Source organism: Balaenoptera ricei, chromosome X (assembly GCF_028023285.1).
Source record: "Balaenoptera ricei isolate mBalRic1 chromosome X, mBalRic1.hap2, whole genome shotgun sequence".
Lineage (NCBI taxonomy): Eukaryota > Metazoa > Chordata > Mammalia > Artiodactyla > Balaenopteridae > Balaenoptera > Balaenoptera ricei.
The window spans coordinates 131,281,521-131,303,366 of NC_082660.1; the positions used below are offsets into that span (position 1 = coordinate 131,281,521).

A 21,846-nucleotide genomic window follows, 5' to 3' on the forward strand; every position below is an offset into this window, starting at 1 on the left:
ATTGCATTGGTCCCAACCCACATACATACGTCACAGATAAAGCAAGGACCCTTTGAGGCCTCTGGCTAGTGGAATTGGAGAAATGCCTGGCATCTCATGAATCACTTACCTGCGACTGATGGGGGTTTAAATAACCCAGTGCTTCCACTTCCCCGGCCACTAAGGCAGCGCTGTTTCGGCAGCTGCTGCCGGCTGACTTCAGATGGGGACTCTAGGGATGGAGTGAAATTTTTGCAAACTGCAAATGCCTCTGAGTAATGGGTGTCATTCATTTCCTCAAAGACTACATGCGTTTTCCAAGTGGTTGTGCTAATATGAGAATTTGAAAATTCATAAGCAAGCCATGGTTGTGATTTGCATTCTCAACACTGAGTTATTTCACAGTCCGTGCCTATTGCAGTGCATTGATGTTTTAAACAATAATCTCTGCTTCTTAGAGTAAAAAGGAAAAAAATGTGAAGGTTTTAATTGCCATCATAACCCATTTATCAGAGTGGTACAGTCATAAATAGTACTTCTCCAATTAATTGGTGGCCTTAGTCATTAGAGAAACACAAATCACACCACGCTAGCATCTTCTAATTTCCATGTCTCACGCCACTGTTATCATCTATAAATGACCAATTTTGTTGAAATAAATTTGTTAACATGACTCAGAAAGATGAAGGTAAATTATCTAATTTTCCCTTGTGCTTCTTAAGAAGAAGGCTGAAATGCATCTTTTTATCCTGCTCCAAGTACTATATCATACTCAGAGTGGAGGTGGGGTTCTCTTTCTGAAAGTGCATTAGAGAGTCGAGTCTTTGCACTGGCTGAGCGCCCGAGGACTAGCTCAGAACACTATTATGGGAAGGATCCACTTCAAAAGGAAAGGGGAGGCGATCACAGTGTGTTCACCCTTAAAGCCAATCATTCGTGTCATTCATTTGCTATTTATGTGCCAGTGGGGCTTTATTTCTGTCTTCTTTGCTGCTGTTGCTGCTATGGCTGATGTCAGCAAACACGACTCGGGCCAGTGTCAGCCTCAGTATGGCAAGTATGTAATAGACACCACTGGAAACCAAGAGACTAGCAGTCTCCCACCAAATCTGCCCCCCACCCTTCCCCTCTCTGGGCCCCAGTTTATTCTGCTGTCAATCCGGAGGAACGGATGACACATTCTCCAAGTGCAACTCTCGAAACTTCCATGTGCACGCTATGAGTTTGGATTTTCTTCTGAGGAAGAATCCCATGGGACTGAAGGTAGCGTAGTTCGAGACTGAGTATGGCCTGGGGCCACTTCATCTCCTGAGAATTTTCCAGCTGCGTGATCTTAGGCGAGCTTACTCAAGTTACCTGAGCTTCAGTGTCTTGGAAGCTGGATCCACCTGCATACCCTCTGAGGGACCTTCCATGGCCACCTTGCAGCATCAAACTCATACATTCCCTCCCTCCAGTTGGGTTCAACTGGGTCCCATCTCTTCAGAGAATTACTGTGAGGATTACGGTAACCGTGTCAAGTACTCAGCCCCTGGCACAGAGTAGTTGCTCAATAAGCAGGCACTCTTATTCCTATGATCTGTTGTTAGTGTTTTCCTTTGTCAGTCATTGAATCCACCAGCCTTACCTAATTCACAAAACACACACTTACATTGATTCGCATTCATTCATGCATCAAATATTTATGGAACACCTTCTGTTTTGTTTCCTGCTAGAGATATAGCAGGAAACAAAACAATCCAAAGCTCTGCCCTAGTGGAGTTTATATTCTGTTGGGTGGAGACAGACAAGAAATAACATCAATATACCATGATAAAATATGTTGGAAGGTGATGAAGTGCTATAAAGAGAAATCAGGGGAGAGTGCTCTCGAGGGGGATGGAGTAGAGTTGCCGGTTTAAATAGAGTGGTCAGGGAACGCCTCAGTGAGAGCTGGCATCTGAACAAAGATCTAAAGGAAACAAGAAAATGCGCCCCACAGAGATTTGGGGGAAAGAGGACTAGCACATGCAAAGGTCCTGAGACAGGAGGGTATCTGGTGTGGCTAGAAACAGTAAAGAAGATAGTTCAGTTGAAGCAGGGTAAATGAGAAAGAGAATGGTAGAAGAGGAGGTCAGAGTGTTCACTGGGAATCATTGTACAAGAACTGGTAGACCACTGGAAAGACTTTGGCTTTGAGTCTGACTTGGGAGCCACTGGAGGATTTTGAGTCGAGGAGAGACTTGATCTGATTTATGTCATAACAGGATCACTCTGTGGCTATTGAGAAGTGACTGTGGAAGTCAGGGATGGAAGCAGAGGGAACTTTCTGTAAGGAGACTATTGCCATAACCTAGGTGAGAATGGTGGTGGCTTGGACCAGGGTAGTAGTGGTGAGGGTGGTGAAGAGTGGATGGATTTGGAGATATATTTTGAAGGGAGAACAGATAAGATTTGCTGATGGGTTGATTGAATGGAGCTATGAAAAAAGATATGATTCCAAGATTTTTAGCCTGTGATTCCAATATGTTTAGCCTGAGCACTTAACAAAAAATGCTATTGCTATTAACCTTATAATTCAGTATAATCATTAGCAACAGCGTGATAACAATGGACCATATGGAAATATCTGAATAATTTTTCTAATACACGGACTGGGAGAATGTTAGTTGCTTATTATCTTTCTAATGCCAATATTAAAGGGGAAATGTCCGAAAGAAATAAGGACGTTTCTCCTAAGCCAGAGGCTCTCCAATTTGGATGTACATCAGAATTACCTTTGAAGCTTGTTAAGAAATCTACGGAATCAGATTCTCTGCTTTAAGCACATACACGCATATACAACTACACACACCGTGTTGTCACTGCTATGTTTTTATACCACTGAGTCGTCAGTCAAATGCCTGGTTTGTGGCTGATGATAACCAGCTTTCAAAATAAGATAGCTGGTTGTTTTAAATAAAATATTGTCCCCTCTCTGGGTTGTCTGTAGTCATCAGCTCCTGTCTACCACCAAAGCAAAATGGCCCCAGCTGATCCTATCAAGATGGGGCCTTGGGACGTTGTTTGACTCACTCATGTGACCTTCAGCTCACTGAACATACATACTGCTGATTGGCCTCAGTTCCTCTTCTGACAATTCAGAGAGAGGTGGATTCGCATTCCCAAGATCCTCTACAGCTATATGATTCTGTGGTACTATGATTCTGCTCTGTTATTACGAAATTGTTATTTTAGAAGGCCCTTCGCCTCTTAGAACTGGGTATTTACAAAACCAGAAATCTAAATGATGGTGGTGGACATTTTACTTAAATTACATATTGGAATTAACCCCAAGTCAATTCAATATAGTGTAGTAGCAAAAGATCACAGCCTTTAGAATCAGAAAGACCTTCATTCCATTCTTGGAGCAAGTTGCTTCACCTCTCTAAGCCTCACTTTTCTCACCTGTAAAATGAAGATAATAACAGTGTATACACCATAGAGCTACTGTGAGGATTAAGTGAGATTTCATGAAAAGTGGTTGGCAAGGGACCTGGAGCACAGTATGTGCTTAATAAATAGTCATCGTCACCACCCCCATCATCATCTTCATCATTGCTACTCGTAAACATTATGCCTTTTCAACTGTCGTTAGAGAAGGCTGCAGATAATTTTATGAAAGCATATAGTTAAAGAATTTAGTACTTGTTCTCCAATAGATCTGTCTGAAAGTACACATATGGATGGGAGATTGGCTAAAATAGAGCAAAACTTTTCAAACTGTGTTTCAGCCAAACAGAAAAACAGCGAAAAAGTGGGATTGTTTCCTCCTAGCCACTTACTGGCTATGAGACCTCAGACAAGTCACGGCACATATTAAGAACTGGATAAAATGAAATATTATGAGTATTATCATTATTACACATAATGTGGGTGGTAATAGTGGCAAAAGGAGATTTTGGTAGTAAAAGAATGTTGGACAAAAGAAGATGTGCACGCATCAGATCCTAACAGCATGTGTAGGTCTTGCACTCAGGCACCAAATTCGGAGGAGAGAGGAACCTCACCTATTCTGAAACTAGATTTATTTGAGGCTTTCTCTTCATAAGCTGCGGATTGTTGATAGGCTAACAATGAACTTCATTTTTTTCTCATTTGAAATTATATGTATATTAGGAATCTGTGTGTTTTTATACAGTTCTAAGCCCATTTTCAGGGGTGATGCCGTTGGTGATCTCTGTTCTCAGGGACAAGTTAAGGGTCACCTCATCCCGGACCTTTCCGCAGCTCACTCAGCAGACCCCCCAACTCTGATCTTCAGTCGCAGGCCAATTCGCCTCCCCCTAGAGGCTGGAAAGGAGAGGAGGACTTGGAGTAAGCACAGCGTCCCATGTCCCTGCCATGTAATCAGAAGCTTGCCTGCAGTTTGAGTATTTCACTATAATTGCCATGTTTTCAATACGAATGATAAAAAGGGAGATATAAAGGCAAATATCAAGGCCTCTGGCTGACAAAGGCAGATTTCAGAGAGAAATGTGAAAATAGCAACTTACTTCAGCAATAAAGAGAGTATATTTTATACTCCAGGTTTTTTTTTTTTTTCCCGTTTTGTAAAATCATGACTTTCTAGTAAATGACATCCCAGAAGATATTTATCAAAGCGGGAAAGCTGTGGAGAGGAGCACCTCGCATTCGCTTTAATATTTCGCCTTTTCTTTTGACATTTTCTTGCCAAGAGATCTAATTCTATTAAATATGTACATTTTTTTTTTGGCTGGAAGTCTTCTTCATGTATCTTTCAGATAAATCTTAAAAGTACATAAGGTCTGGAGGGCAGCTTTCTTGAAGTGCAAATGAGACACACAGTAGAATATTGTCTATGAGGGTTTCCAAATTATTTATATTCCTGCAGAGCTTTCTGTTGCACTTTCTGTGATAATGATAAGGGAAAAGGTAAGGTTCCAAAGTCCTTCTGTGACCCACTGTCAAACCACGTTAGGCATGTTTCATATCTGGCATGCAGGAACTTACTTTGGCTGATCGCTACCTTGATTGGCTTTATTAAGCATGGTCATGACTGAAACCTTGCCTGATGGACAAGGTAGATAGAAGTCATGGCTTTGCAAATGGACATGGGTTGCCTACTCTGCTTCACCATTGGACTTCTCTAGGACCTTGGAGTGTGTTTGCTAAAGTGGAAGAATTATCTTCCAGATTCTATAAACACTGTGGGTGAATTGGGATGTCTCCTAGTAGAGCTTTCGAGCCTAAAACCTTGCATGCATAATTTCTTCTCTTGGTTTTATTTTTCATTCCCTCCATCTTCAACTATTTCCTGCATGTATGTGAAATCAAACTCCCAGCGTAAGGACTCGCGAAAATGGGATTTTTTGAGCAAATGTGTATTTATTAATGTTCACAACACTGGAATTACAACAGAAATGAGAAAAGAGTCTACAGTGAATTAAGACTGTTGAATTTGTTCTTCTGCTGTGCTGGTTTCCCCCACCCCCTACTTCTCCATTCCCTCCCCTTTCTAAGGCAGCCGTGGAAAAGAGGCCATGTACAGGATGCTGATGACGAGGCTGGGGGAACAGGAACCATTCTGGAACTTTCTGTTCATTCCCCTGCAGGCCTGCAACAGTCTGGATGAGTAGGCCCTATTTGGGGTTTCCTGATCTTTAAGTTTATGTCTTTCACCCAATTTGGGACATTCCAACATGGGATTTTAGAATGTCACCTTTTATGGTAGTCACTGTGGGTGGAGTGCCAGTTGGAGATAAGCGTAATCTAGATTTGTTTTCTGCTGTACTACCGCTTTGTTACTATGTATTTTCTAGGAGTTATCTTTACATCAGGTAAGACCTCAGTGAAACGAGAAAATGCCAAGTCGTTAAATAATTAAAGTTAGTCATAGCACCGAGAAGCTACTGCAGGGCTGGAATATTCAGGTTGGCGTGTGACGTCACTCAGAAGCTCAGGACCGCAGTGCGGGCTCCATCGTCCTCAGGCGAGCCAACTCAACTGATGGCTGCTGGCCTTTGCATTCTGAAAGCAGGAAACAAGTCTCTGTGATTATAAGGTTCTCTGCTTTCAGATGACCCATCTGAAGACAATGAGAAGGAGAGTAGATCTTAAATGTTCTCAGCACACACACACACACACACACACACACACACACACACACACACATTGTAATTCTCTCAGGTGATGGAGTGATGGAGGTGTTAACTAACCTTAGTGTGGTCATCATTTCACAATATATACATATACCAAATCACCATGTTATACACCTCGAACTTACAGTGTTATATGTCACTTATATCTCAATAAAGCTGAAAAAAAAGACAAGACTGGACATTAGAAAGACAAATGTGAGAACCCAGAAGAAGGGCAAAAGAAAGGAAAGAAAGGGAAAAAAATCTCCTGGTCCTAAACGCAAATAAACCATATCCCCCGTCCACCTGAGATACTTGGTTTGTCAAAGCTCTTCCACGAGAAGAGATGGTTCTTCGTTTCTCTCTGTCTGCGTTGTACAGTTCTGTGTCTTCTCTTGTCATTGGATAATTACCATAGCTTGACTCAACTCATTTTCCTGTCACTGAAGACAAGGATGTGTTGAAGTTACTGCACGATGGAGGGGATGGTGAGAAGGAAGGGAGTGCACAAAATCTGTTGCTTTTGCAAAATTGTCATCGAAAGGATAGCCAGAACATAAATGATACTGTTTTGGCTTCAAAAGGGTAAGCAGGTGTCTTCGAAGTCCCAAATGAGCTGTGTACAAGCTTGTACAAACAAGTGCAGAATCAGGCCTGTTTGTTATTCACACAAACAGAGTTGAAACCATCTGAATTCCACAGTTCCCAGAATTCAGATGGTGCACAATGGTCCATAATGAGCAGCACCTGTGCTTACCTCAATTACCAGACAGTTCTGAACAACGGCAGAAAGGGCTTACTAGAATTTTTTTTTCAATAATAGATTTAGTTATGTCTTTCATAATTGGATTCAAAAGCTCAAAATTTCATTTTGCAACTTGTTCATAAAATGTGTATGAAAAAGTCTGGCATTTATTCAAAGGAAATAGTCTATGAAGGAAAAATTGCAAAACAGCCAACCGCTGGTAACTAAAGCAGCCAAATTATAGTCCAAGCACTTGGCAAATACACCATCTTTTTATTATTTCAGTAATTGAATTTCTGTTAAAGCGTGGAGCATAATTTAACATGAGGAATGTATTTATAATACAATAGTGTTTCAGTAATAAATGCATTATTATTGTCACTTCTAATGGAGTCTTATGTATTCCCTCTGAGACTGTGCGGCAGACTTGAAGACAGCCACTGCACCAGTGCTGTTTGTAGACAATTGAATTAATTGGAGACAGGGTCATTAACTCGACCTGAATACCTCTGATTGCTTCTGTAAATAAGGTTAGAGAGCAAATGGCTAATCTTCGTTGTCATTATAGATTCCTCTTACACTTTCACACTGCCTTGTATATTAAGATCATTTTGCTAAGCAGCTTTTCAGACTCTCCTCATATTTACAGTATTATCTTGCGTGGCACATAACCATAATTGTATCAGACTTATATTACATTCTCCATATCTTTATAAAACATGATACTCGTGAAGAACCTATGTTGAAGCACAACTCATAAAAACCATCAGACCAATAAATGAATAAACCACAGTGTATAAACCATCATATTAAAGGAAAGTAAAATCACAGAGCAAAAGTGGCTTTGGTCTCCTCTTGCAGATCCGTATACAATTTGGAAACACGATTAACACAGGATGGGCTCCCAAAGATGCAATCTCTAAAGAAAAAGCACAGCAAAGGAAGCATTGATTAAAATCTCTTCATGTTTCAGTTGACGCCATGCCCTTTCTTGCCCTTCTCTAATGGCATTTATAACATGCAAATTACAGGAGGTTGGGTTCTTTCTGCCTGCTCATTCTAGATTGGAGTTAACTGAGAACTATTTGAAATATAAATCTTAAAAACTTTTAAATATTTGACTTGTTCTTTTGCATATCAGTATCCTGTTATAGGCAGACAAGATATTTAGAGGGGATTGGGGGAAAATTCTCCCATTCTAATGACTCAAATAATTAAAAAACATATACTGGAAACATTTCTATAAGTGAACTTCGTCACGTCCCTTTGTAATACAATTCAGAAATAAAGGACCATTAAAAATGGACAGTATTATGAATATTGAGTCTTCTACAAGTAAGATGCCAGAAAGAGAGGAGGAGGAGGAGGAGGAGGGGAAAGAAGAAAGAGGAAAAAAAAGTAATGCTATGCTTTGTTATTTTTCCTGACAGGATTTTTTAAAATTACTGAAAATATCAAAGATGTCATCAATACTAGATCTGTACTGGTTCATTTATACTGCTAGAAGAGTAGGTTGGTTCTACATAAACCATAGCTCCAAACCAGGAATTTATCATTGTCCTGTGACCAACTGGAAGCCTATCAGTTTTTTCCCCAGCTTCACTGAGCTATGATGGACAAATAAAAATTGTACACGTTTAAGGTGCACAATGTGATGTTTGAATATACACGTACATTGTGAAATGATTAGCACAATCAAGCTAACAAACACATCTGTCACCTCATGTAATTACCCTTTTTTTGCTGTGAAAACGCTTGCGATCTGCTCTCTTGGCAAATTCCAAGTATACAATACAGTATTATGAACTAGAGTCACCATGCTACACATTAGGTCTCCAGAACTTATTCATCTTGTAACTGAAGGTTTGTACCTTTTGACCAATTTTTCCCCCACCTCCCAGCCCCTGGAAACTACCATGCTACGCTCTGTTACTATGAATCGGATTTTTTTCTTTAGATTCCACGTATAAGTGAGAATATGTAGTATTTTTGTTTGTGTCTGGTTTATTTCACTTGGATAATATCCTCCAGGTTCATCCATGTTATTGCAAGTGGCAGGCTTTCCTTCTTTTTTAAGGCTGCATAATATTTCTTTCCTATAGATAGATAGATAGATAGACAGATAAATAGGTAGATAGACAGATACCACATTTTCTTTAACCATTCATCTGTCGATGACCACTTCAGCTGTTTCCATATACTGGAAGCATATCAATTTTCATGAGTTTCATGGCTAACTGAAAGAGAGTTGACATTTACCTTGAATATTTAATGAGTCATGTTCAACAGATAGAAAAATAACCACCATTTGAGTTCTTTTAGACTTTTTGCCTTTATACATTCTTATTTCTGCAACTAACTTTCGCGTATATGATGAGAACTTGAGTAACATTTGACTCTCATACATGTAAATGTACATTTGTGTGTGCTGTCAAAACATGGCTAGAACCCAAATGAGCGTTAATGTAAACATTGACCAACAACAATATCTTCTTTATTCAATGACTTAATGTCCAGTGTGTACCACTGAAGTCAACATTTCTGTTCTTAGCCAGCTAGTAGCAACGTTATTTTTAAAATTTAAAATCAATATTGTGCACCTCATTTGAGGAATGGTACTTCTCTCAATAGCGTTTTACTTCTTAGGCAACCATCTTAATTGATGCTGAAATTATTTTACTTCTCGGTATTAGCCATCTTGGATTTTAGCCAATAGATGCGTCTACTCAGTCACATGCACATGCACACATACACTCACAGGCATGTACACGCACTCACACGTGGACACACGCGTTCTCTATCATTCAAATACCTTGAATTTAGGCGTAGTTGTCTGAAATACGTAGTGAAATATAATTGTACTCAAAGAGAACATTTTTAGCGTGTAACCTTTCTGGAAAATACTTCCCCACCAATTTTCTGCCCAAGTTTCCAACCGGCAGAGTAATGTACCTCGGTCTTGTCATTATGAAGCTAGAGTAGTGTAGGCTGGTGGAAAGTGCATGGGAATTTGAGACCTTGATAACATCAGGCTAGCAAACACATCTCACTAACAGTACACGTCTCATGTGGTTTGCAAGTGAGCGTATTTTTCTTGTTTGGGACATTTAAAATCCCCGCCCCACCCACAAGTTGTGAATGCCTTTCTTCACCATAATTCCTAAGATGTACATTTGTTTGGGCTTAGCTGATGGGCACCCTGTATAACTGTGACTTGCTATTGACATACTCTCAGGATAGGCAGATTCCCAGGTTTTCACATGACCACAAATGTAATTTGCTTAACTTCGGAAGGTATTTTTAATTGTCTGTTTGTTTAATCCTTTTTATTCAAAATTCTGCCTTCTTTGGAATTTCTAAATGTCCCAAATTCCTCTGCATGACAAATTCCTCCACATGACAGATTCCTCTTAATGACAAAACCAAACACCCCGACCTTGTTATTACTTGCCTGTTTGTCATTATCACAGATCCTGCAAGTTCTTGGAGAAGTGCCTAGGTTTGTTTCCATTTCTTTCTAGATCAGCTTTTAAGCGGCTCTGTGTTCGTTTGTAATACGGGATTGCCATTCTTGTTGCTACTGATCTAGATTCGAGTGTAAGCCCTGCCGTTCCACATACAGGAGTCAGTGTTGAATGAGGCTGGCTGTACTTAGCTATCTTATTACTGGTGGCCATGATCAGCCTTTTCCTCTTGACGTCAAAAACATGTTGGGCTCAAGATCAAAGGAGCTCCCCAAGTATGAGGAAAGTGTGGTCCCCTCTTCTTCTCTCATTTACACTTGACCTCCTTTCATTTAGCCTTGATGAGAAGGGAGACTGTTAGCTGGAAGGCAAGATTTTCAGGCAGATAACATTACAGGATTAAAGATCCAGTATTTCCTTTGCTGTCATTCAAAATAACGGGCGTAGGAAATTCTGTTTAAAATAGCTGGGCTTTTGACTTAGAGGGCTTCTGTATAGAAGACTTAAGATGTCAGCTTTAAATATGACAGTGATAGTCTTAGGCAAAGAATGGGAGTGAATTCTTGTAGAATCTGTCTTTTTTTGCCTTGCCTGTTTATTAATGGTCTTTGTGATTTATTGTGAATGCTGGGGAGGATTTTCAGGCCCACTTATCATGGGAAGGGAACACCTTCTTGTTCTTAATGTGAGTGTGTCGTAATTAGCAATGCACGTGGGCTAGGAGATTTAGTTCTGTCTTTTGTGAAAGTCCTTCAACCTCAAATTTAATCCCAAATTGATTGAATACTTTCTCTTCCATGAGGAAATTAATTATGCCACTAGAAAAATCATCAACTAGAAAGGGAGTTAATATCAGGCACAGTGTAGACCGGGCTGGTTAATGTATCAAAATGATATGACGAGGGTAGCTCATGTTTCACACAAATCGAAATAATGGAATCATCATTTTAATTAAAAATGGGAAAGTCTGTGTATAGATGGCATTCATTTTCAGTAAGAGCCACAACATTTATTTCTTACGTTCGTGCATGTACATTGCACCCTGTGACCCATGGACAGCTGTTGCTCAAGATACCAATTACATTAAAACTGTCCATCCAAATATGTTACTTTTTGTCAGTAGAACTGAAGCTGAAGAAAGAGTCAGGCACTGTGACGGGCCAACAGCCATCCAACCAGTTGAAAGGTTACAAATCCATCATCAGACAACCTATTTGCTTAACTATGTTCATCAAATGAACGTCTGACTCAGGATGTTTTGGGGTTGGGTAGGCTGGCCCAAGTAGGACTTCTGTTGAGAGTCGGCAGTACATAGACATTTCATAGTTAAGTATTGTTCTTTACCAGGTGACCTTGTTTGTGCTGATTTTCTGTTCATTGTGAGGCCATTTGGAGTGTGTTTTCATAATAAGAAGATTATATACAAGTTATCGTGCCAGCGATACAGAAAGTGACGGTACAGTCTGGCCCCTGCCATCAAGGAATTTACAGTGTAGGTGAGCAGGCAGAAGGTTAGCACAGTGTCATAATTCGAGAATAATGAAGTGATAAACTGTGATGAAGTTAGTGAAAAGAAATCAGAACAGGGAAGCAGTATCTGGGAGAATTAAAGTCATGGAGAAGACCTCAGGTTATTGGAATTTGAGCTTAAAAGATAAAGATTTAAGGAAGCAGAAGAGAAGGAAAAAGTGTCATTCTAGACTGAAAAAACAGGGTAAGCAAAGGCATGGGAAGAGAGGGAAATAAAGACTGGCCCTAAAGTAGAGGGGTAATGGAAAAAGATCTCTGAAAATCCTGTAGAAAAAAACTGCATCTCTCCGTGAGGAAGTCATGGTAAATTCTGAAACCAAGAGATCTCGTGCCGTATATGGTCACTGGGGCCAAGTACAAAATAACTCAAGGCTTCTAGTCTAATACGGAGCGAGGCCGAGGAAAGTAAGAACATCTGATTTGCAACAGGGAGTGGGCAGGACAGGGGCTGTTGGTAGCAATTAAGAAAGCAGTTTCACGAAATTGGGTCATTTGTAGAGACCTGGATGGATCTAGAGACTGTCATACAGAGTGAAGGAAGTCAGAGAGAGAAAAACAAATATCGTATGTTAACGTATATATGTGGAACCTAGAGAAATGGTACTCATGAACCGGTTTGCAGGGCAGAAATAGAGACACAGATGTAGAGAACAAACGTATGGACACCAAGGGGGGAAAGCGGCGGGGGCGGGGGGGCGTGGTGCTGTGATGAATTGGGAGATTGGGATTGACATGTGTACACTGATGGGGATAAAATGGATGACTAATAAGAAAAATAAATAAATCATAATAAAAAAAGCTGAATTAGAATGGATTAACGGTAGAAAAGAATAAGTTGGGGTTGGGACCGTATGAGGTCCAAGTCAGAAGGAAGCAGGTACTATGAGGGAAGAAGAGCTATAAGGTAGAGAAAAAATAATAGAAGAAATAAGTGTGTTGGTGATGTCAGGCACCAACACATGCAGAATAGCCGAGTCACATTTCTGGAGCACAAGAGTGGTCCCTCCTGCTGCCGTTGGTCCCAGGTCTGGTTTGCACGCAACCCCAGTTCCTGGAGGCCTGAATGTACAATGACTTCTGTTCTTGGTTTTTCTTATTGCACCGCGTACCTCCTGACATTAAACTTCCCATTAGACAAAGTACCTGCAAGACACACACACACACACACACACACACACACACACACACAAACGTACACCACAAAAAAAAAAAGAAAGCAGTTCCAGTAGGCCAAAGAGTTACAAAGCCTGATTACTGGGCCTATAGAAGTTTGTAGCGGTGAGGAAGTGAAACCATCCTGTGTTGACCACATCTTTAGGAAGTGTCACGGTGGAGGGCAGTCAGCAGCTGTTTCTTGATGGGGAACCTGCAGCCTGGTCTCACCCAGAAGGGCTGTCTGAGCAGCTTCCGCCCCTCATGGCTCTGTGTTAACGTTACTGCCTCTTCCTCGTGTTAGGGTTAGACGCTGCGGTTTTGCAAGGTGCAATTTTTGCCATTCACTTAGGTATTCTAATGCTTTTATTTCTATTTCAGGCATAATTATGAAGGCACATTCAGTAAGGAAACTGTATAGGTTTTAGTTTAGAAATTGTGTATATGACTTGGAATGCCATTCACTGGATGCCCTGTCATCCCATATACAGGAATTTTATTTTGCGGGTATTACTTTTATAACTTAAAAGCTTTTCATTGAAAAGCACACCTATCAATATTCATAAATATAGGAAGTACCATTGGAGGAACCATAAGAAACTGATAACAGTGGAAAACTTTGGAAAATTGGGTGACGTGACAGTAGAGGGGCAGAAGGTGTACTTTTCATTGTATCCCTTGCTGTAGCTTTTGAATTCAGTACCATGTTTATTACCTGTTTAAAGACAAATACAATATTTGAAGAAACACAGTGACGTGAAACATAAAGGACATTTAAATTTCCCCTATTTCATCTTTACAAACTACTACTCTGTGTGGAAAGAGTTATCAGCTGTAAACTGGAAATCTTTTCCTCTAGCCTCCGTGAGTTTTGTCATTCTCAGGAGTCAAATGCAACAGGCTTTTCTTAGCCTAAGGGGCGGATTGCCTTCAGTGTTTTGAACACTGAATTCTTGCAGTACGTCTCATTAGGTCACTTGAAGAAAACATTTGGGATTAATTCTGTGTTCCTGTTGCTTTTTGGTATGATTACAGGGTGGATTTTGTAGTGGATCCTGGATTCTTTTCCTTTCCTCAAGCTAGACTTGCAGTTTAAGAAAGCGTCCCAGTAGCCTGGTGAAACCCACCACCACTCACTCCGCCTCAGAGCCCAGCCACGTGTCATGGCTAAGAGGTCCTGGAGCATCATGGGTAAAGTGGGAGGATACCCGTTCCCATCTCTCCCCCGACCCCCGCCCAGTGTTCTTGTAGCAATCACGTGAGGTCATGGGAGTGAAAATACTGGAACATTATCAAGTGCTCTGCACTTAAAAAGTATTTGGTCTTGTTGCTCCAATGATGACGATCTCCTATTGGAACCATAGTCAGTGGGTGCACCCGGGGACAATTCTCCTAGAGATCTTACAGAGAAGACCTCTATATGGCTTTACTCTAGGGTGTCTTAAGCGCTCCAAACATTGTACAGAGTGTGTGTGTGGTTGATAAAGCCTCTGGCCTTAGAAGCTCACCCTCCAAATCAAGTGTCTCTGATACATCAGGTAACAAATCAGACATGAAGGGGAGCAGACATTACTGATAAGGAGACTGGCGTTGGGAGACAGCAAGGAAGAAATGTAGTCTAGGGAGAGATTGGACGAGGGGTGCCCACTTTTCCAGCCGAGAGGCAGCTCTGAGCATGATGGGTGACAGAAAGAGGTCCTCAAGCAAGGGCAAAGGCAGAGGCTTGTGCTGACGGCTCTGAGCCTATCAGCAGCCTGTTTTGTACTCTCCTAGGGAACTCAGGCTGCCCATGGCTGGGGCTCTCCTGATGGGGAGCTGGGCCCCATCTCCAGTCCAGTCCTATAGACACAATGGCAAGATTCCTGCAGGGGAGCAGCCTGTGGGTTTAAGTCACCCAGTCAAAGTCATCCACTGCTTCCCCTAGGATCTGTGACTGATGGAATTCTTTATGGGAACGCTTTGACCTTGTTATGGATTCCTGATATCTGGCCCTCTCTGGGTTCCTTATGAATGTGAGCTGCCAACCGTTCATTCTCTGCTTTGCTGGAGACAGGGTCACGGGAGTCGGAGTTCTGTCCACTTGCTTACCTTCATTCTCCCCCTTGCCCCCATTTTAAAAAGTAGACTTTAAAGGCAAAACGGACAAAAATACTTGGCTGTATACAATTTTTTTCACCTGTTTACCTGTTTGTTGAAACAGTTCTGACCGATAGCGGAAAAGTCACTGTGGCTTTTAATTATTTCCAGAAAAAATTTGAATACCGGTTTATTCTCCCTAATGCAAATTGTGATGTTCTCAAGACATAAATGGCCCATTAGCCACCATTGACCAGCCTTGCTGGCAACACGCTGGCACCCTCCGTAGCGCCACCTCACTTCATACTGCAGTGAGGCGGGATCCAGACGCCTTGGTTTTTTCCATTCCTTTGAAACTGCATGTTGAAGTTTGCCCCCTAGTATCCTTAAAACTATTTTTCAACTTGATATTGTTTGGTGCTAAGTCTCGGTATTCTCAGCTGTAAAATGGGAGTATTAAGAGTGCCTGACTTACGGGACTATTGTGAGGATTAAAAAAGAAGATTCAGGGAAGGTGCTGAACCTGGTTCCTGGCGCACCTCGCATGCTGCATCTCTATTAGCCATTATGAATCATGCTCAGGGTCCCAGCCGTGACCATGGATGCAGTCTAATACCACCCTGACCCTTGGCGGTGATAGTGGCAAGCTGCCTCAGACCCTCGTGGTGATCCATGGGGCACATTTGGAGGAAAGAATTATGCATTTAGTCAACTACCAGTGCAGGCAGGTAGCCTCAGGAAAGTTGTAAGCTGAAGCTGGTGCTTATCACAAGGAATCGGATAAAACCTCTTCAGGAATAATTGCCCAAAGGAAGCTTCAACTTGACCAGGTTAGATTCAAAATGACATAAGGCAGTCAACTTTCTTTGTTGCTAAAGGAATACAGAATAATTATGGAAAAATAAAATCCACAGTTGATCTCAAAACTGTGTCTTAGGCATTAGTTTCCAGTTCACCAACTTATTTTTTTTTCCCCAGCAGTTTGTATCTGAATAGCCTCTGTAGCCTTGGTCCTCTCAGTGTGGTTCGCTGACCGGGAGCATCTGTAGCGCCTGGGAATGCAGAACTCAGGACCCATTCCAGGCCTACCTAATTAGAATCTGCATGTTCCAAAGATCTCCAGGTGATTCGTAAGCACATTAAAGTTGAGAAGTACTGGTTAACAGAGTTCTCTCACCTCAATTTCTTGACTCAGTCCTCTTAAAGCCTATGTGATGTATTACCCCATTTTACAGATGAGGAAACTGAAAACCTTCCGTTAAGTGCTTAGCCTAAGGTCACACAAAAATAAAGTATCCAAGCATGCTCCTCTCACTGTACTAAAACTACCTCTTTAAAATCAGTAGGGGAAATGTAGCTGTTTAGATATGTGAAATAGACTGAAAATGGGAGAAAGGGCACAGGCAGGAAAAGATGACAAGGGCCTGGGTCTGGTCAGTCCACCAAAAGGGTAGCCAAGCTGTGATGGATTGTGAGTCAAATGTAACTCTGAAAAGCCATTGCCAAAATCACTCAACATTATGGCCTCAGAAAAGAAGTAAGATGCCACGTAAGTTAAGATAAATAGAACTAACTGCTGGTGATCCAAAAATGTGAGGAGCCATTCATTTCGAGTTTTCATGAAAGTTCCAAATGGTCAACTTGCAGCTTCTTGGGAAGATATAACCTCTTTGATTGCCCATTGCTGTGGCAGTAATCTACTAGAGCCTTCCTGACACCAAGCTCTGGCTCCCAGAGACCCTGGGATGACACTGGGGCCACCTAGATGATCCAGAACCATCTCCCCATCTCAAGATCCTGAATTTATTCATATCTGCAAAACTCGTTTTTCCACATGAGGTACCATATTCACAGGTTCCAGGGATTACGATTTGGACATCTTTGGGGGAGTCATTATTTCACCAACCACATATCTCTTCAGTCAGTCAGGGCTTTAAACTATGTCATATACGGTAACTTGCCCATGAAGATGAACGTGAATGGATAGGTGTGCATCTCCTTCTTATGCTTTGCAAATAAATTGAGCAGACTCCATTTCAAACACCAAAATCAGACAAAAGGACAAAATCCCAGTGTACACACACATTGGACAAAGATTATCTCCTCGGAGCCATGCCAGGGTGTAGCCCGAATTACAAGTGGATGGCTATTCACCATCTGCTCGTCAGTGGCACCAGTGCATGAACACAGAACATACTTGATTCTGAGTTGCTTGTGATAATATTGGGCTATGCAGTCTTTTATTTTCAAACTGTGCTCAGGGGCCATCCCAGGGTGGAGGAAAAGCTGCTGGGGACTTCCTCCCCTACATTCTGCCCCATCCCTTGTTTCCACCAGAGCAACTGTGTTTTTATCTGTCTTATGTATTATGCTTCTGCCTACACTTTCTATTGGACAGTTGGGCTAAATGGGTTTTCTGGGGGAGGGTTGGGGTAGATTTCAAAACTACTGACTCAGACCAAAATGGATTCGTCCCATCCCCGGGCTGGAATAGGCTCAGGGCTCAGAGTGTTTGCCTCTAGGGGCCTAGTATGGTGAGGCACATAGATTGTTCCAGTTTTGGAGCCCAGAGTTCAGAGAGGAAAAGGAGGAAGAGAGGAAAGATCAGCTATAAATGTTGATTCCTTTGCCCCAGGGCCATCCCTTTACAACTTAATGATGGAGTCAAGTATAGAAGCATTTCAGATTATCTGGTAGACAGACATTTGATCTCTATAAAACCGGAAAAGGGTCATGTTGATGAAATTCGTACAAGTTTCAACCAAAGACGAGGGTTTAACAACATCCTTGATAGACTCCCCCATCAAGCATCTCATGCTACGTCTCTTCGGCAAGGTCTGGGCCTTGTGAAATATGCTGCCAAGATCAATACCCTGGGGACTTGCTTGTCGAATCCTTCCCATATATGTTTCCCACTACAAAGTCATTACCCCTTCTGGAACCTTTCCTTTCTGATGCCCACACAGCTTGATTGAGCAGAATGGCCAATTCATCATCCCTGTTTATCTCCTGAGAGAGGAATTTACAGTTAAGTTAGGATTCGAGTCAGATAGCACTGATGCAGATGTTTGGTTTTCCGGAGACCGTTAATCTGAATTAGTGAAAAGTCTGATTTATGAAGTAGCCGTACAGAAAGGCAGCTGTAATCCTCTGAGGTTCATACAAGAGCTCTGTGACTGTGTTGCCAAGAGTAGGTCATTTCAGACCTGCCTTAAGGAGCAGATTGGATTGGGCAAAGGTCTCCTCACACATTTTCTCTAAGGTCCAAACCATCTCCCTTAAAATCCCCTATGCACTTTGATTTCATGAGGATCATAATCTTTGAGTTGGAAGACACCTTAAAGATCATCCAACTCCTCTGTGGATCAATAATAGGAATCTTTATTGCCGGCTTTCTGGTCACCTAAGGGTATCAAGCTCACTGGCCTACAAAGCAGTGGCCTCTTTCTGTGGCCAGCTGTAGATATTTAAGTCTTTTCTGATGTTGAAGTGAGATCTTTCCTGGCTAGATCTCTAGTTCATTGGTCCTAATTTTACCTTGGAAGACTCTCAGAACTAGCCCACTCCCTTTCCCATAGGACAGACCTTCTGGTTTTTGAAGACTGTCATCACATGAACCGCCCTCCTCCCTGCCCCAGAGTCTCCTCTAGGCAAAGTAGTCCCAGTTCTTTCATATGGCTTCTGGACTGTCTATCTAATGGTGTCACATACATATTGAGCCCTTGACTGCACAAGAGGCCTCGTCAGTATAAGCATAGAGAGACTGTCAGGTCTAGAGATTAAGGTGCCTGAACTACCTCTTAAAACCCATCTTTTACATGATTACTCCCATTCTTGAAGTAATAGAATCACAGACAGAAATAGGATTCTGTGGAACTGACCTATACTTCCAACAAGAATCCAATCTCTGTCCCAGATAAAAGCACTGGCGTTTATGCAACCTTAACCAAGCCAAGAAGACAACTGCAGAATTTATATGGGGAGGGAACTCCACAAACTGTGTGGAATCACATAATTATTTCACAGGTAGAAAACATCTTTCAAAAATGGGAATATTTGAAATTAAATATAGAAAAGTTTGACAGTCAAAACCATCATAATAATACTTTTGTGCATATTATGTAAATATAATTAAGCAATTAATTTTAATTTTGGTTTATGTATATGGCAATGGAGCATTTAAGAACTTAAATTTTACCATAAAAAAAACCACACAAGAAAACCCCATCTTTTCCCCCTAGTACTCTCAAGCTTCCACACTAGGGCCAATGCTGTCTGCAGAAGGCATCTTAAAGACCTCCCAAACTTCTCTCCCACTGGCCTGCCCTTTGATCCCCTTCTCTAGCCCTGGATTTCCCCACTAGGGTCATTGACTTGCTAAGGCAGCTTCTTTGCCCTCAGTCTGGCCCGTGACCATGAAGACCTACTAAATGGGATTAGGATTAAAATGAGGCTTCGCTCCACTCAGTACAGACTGCTCACCCCGATGAACACAGTGGCAAAATCTGATCTTTGAAAAGGTTGAGCAGTTCACTTTGAAGTTGTTCACAAACGTGGGTCCTTTGAGAAGTTTTATTACATTCGGGGTGAAGTCACAGAGCACACTTGTAATATTTACAGACTATGGAGTAGGTAGTTTAATATATTAAATGTTAATGATTTTTAGTATCACCTATTATCTTTGTTGTAACCACTAGCATTCTTTTTAAAAGCAATTTATTAAAATATGAAAGTAAATGGTACATGGGAAATAATTCTAATGCAGTTGGGGGATGAAGAATGTGGAAATTGCACATTCGTCCTTCATCTCCTAGGCGGAATCAAGTATTGCGTGGGCTAGCATCCCTCATAGCCACTTTAATATACATTTGAAAAATAAACTAGTGACATATGAAAATAAATGTAGCAGAAGTGGGAATTTAACTAGCTGAACAGCTAACGGGTTTCCCTCCCACCAATGCTGGCTCTTCCCTGTTTCCAACTGTGAATTGCTCGGAGAAGGCAATTCTTTCTCATAAAGATGTTGAAGTCCTTCACCCCCCCATCTGAGTTCTCATGGTGTCCTCTTTGAATTCAAGTCCACCGTCCCGCTCATCCCCAAGTATTTCTGTCCATCAGTGTGAGTATGAAAAGCTGATGTACCTCTCCCTGTTCTTTCTATACTTGTTTCCCCTAAGTGGTCATTGTCAGCGTTGACTGGCTGTGGGATCCTTCCCGAGAACACAGCAATAGGTTTAGCTGTAGGAAGACTTAGGGAAAATTATTTCAGTTCTCATTTCACTGGATCTCAGTCAAGGTTACTCTTAGGTTTCAAATCATCTTTATTTCGTATCTGCGTCTATACATCGATATTTACTTATATTTACAGTCAATTTTTCATATGTGGGTTCTGTCCACATCTACAATCTCTTAATCACAATTCTGAAATTCAAAAAGTTTTGAGAACTTTTATTTTCAGACAGACTCATTTGATGACAAAACCTGACCTAAACTGATGTGCACGTATTAATTTCAAGTCTTGATTTATTTTTCTCATTGTGACTGTTAACTGCAATAATATTAACGAGTTTTATTAAAGGGTGCTTCCCAGATCCCACTGGGGGTATTATAGATATGATATAGCTACCATATTACTTTTTTAATTTAAAAAAATGTGAATATCAAAATTCATCTCCCTTCCAAAGGCTTTGGATAAGGAACACCTGTATACAAACACATACACACACAAACCAGAAATTAATGTATAGATAGGAAAGAAAAGTAGGAAACAGCCTTTTCACGTGAAAATCGTAAACATGGGAGTACAAGTTAGATCTTAACTCTCAATCCACCAGGCCATAGTCTGAGTATTGCTGCTGCTGTGTGCTGTATCTGAAACTTTACTTGGGGGGAATTGAGGCCAAGCAAGCATAGCCTCTGGATTAGTTGCACTTAAAGCTGTTCCCTCCGTCTTTATTTAGTAACCAAAGACAAAAACAATTGATTAGATTTAGAGGGTACTTTGCATAAATATGCAAGGGTACTTTATGCATAAATACTAAAAAGGAATGCAGGGAAAGAGGCACTCTGAGCTGTATGTAGATCCCTGGCTCCACTGTCTCTCTCTCTCTCTCACACACACACACACACACACACACACACACACACACACACATACACACACACACACACACACACACACACACACACACACACACACTTTCCCAGGGGATACAGTCCCCTATTTCTTCTGCCTCCCCTAATCTCTTGGTGTATTTGGCAGACGAATGTACTTGCAGATAGCATTTACTTAGCAGATAGCATTTTTAAATGAGCTCCGGCTATATGAAAGAAAAGAGCTACCTGGGAGCTTAAAGGGGCCGTCTTCAGGGACACGAGGCACACGTAATGCAAAGGCTCTACGCATTGGATGGTGACGGACGAGACACCCATGCTGGTTTGAAAGGGATCCTATGCCTGTCCGTGATTGAACTCTCCAAAGGGGGGCCTGGGCTGATGAGACACAGACGGACAAGACTCCCCATTTTGGAGGGAAAGCAGAGCAAAACTAGTCCAAAGAGACGATGAACAGAAGGACAGAAGGGCTATGACACACCCCAGAGTGCCACGAGACAGCTGAGGTTGATTTGTTACGGGGCACAGAGGGCAAGCGACTAGTGAGGAAGAGTGTGGATTATCAATAAAGACAGAGCGGCAAGAGGTGTCAGTGTCCCAATGCTTTGCTTGGTCAGCTTTACAGATTTAAAATCAGTCATTAGAGATGGTTGGTCCTTTATGATCA

At 41.5% G+C, this 21,846-nt stretch overlaps 1 protein-coding gene across 1 annotated transcript in view; it reads left to right on the forward strand.

Moving 5' to 3' along the window:
• Positions 1-21,846, forward strand: part of AFF2 (ALF transcription elongation factor 2) — a 332,030-nt gene that overhangs the window by 274,202 nt on the left and 35,982 nt on the right. The gene's annotated exons all lie outside the window — the stretch shown is intronic.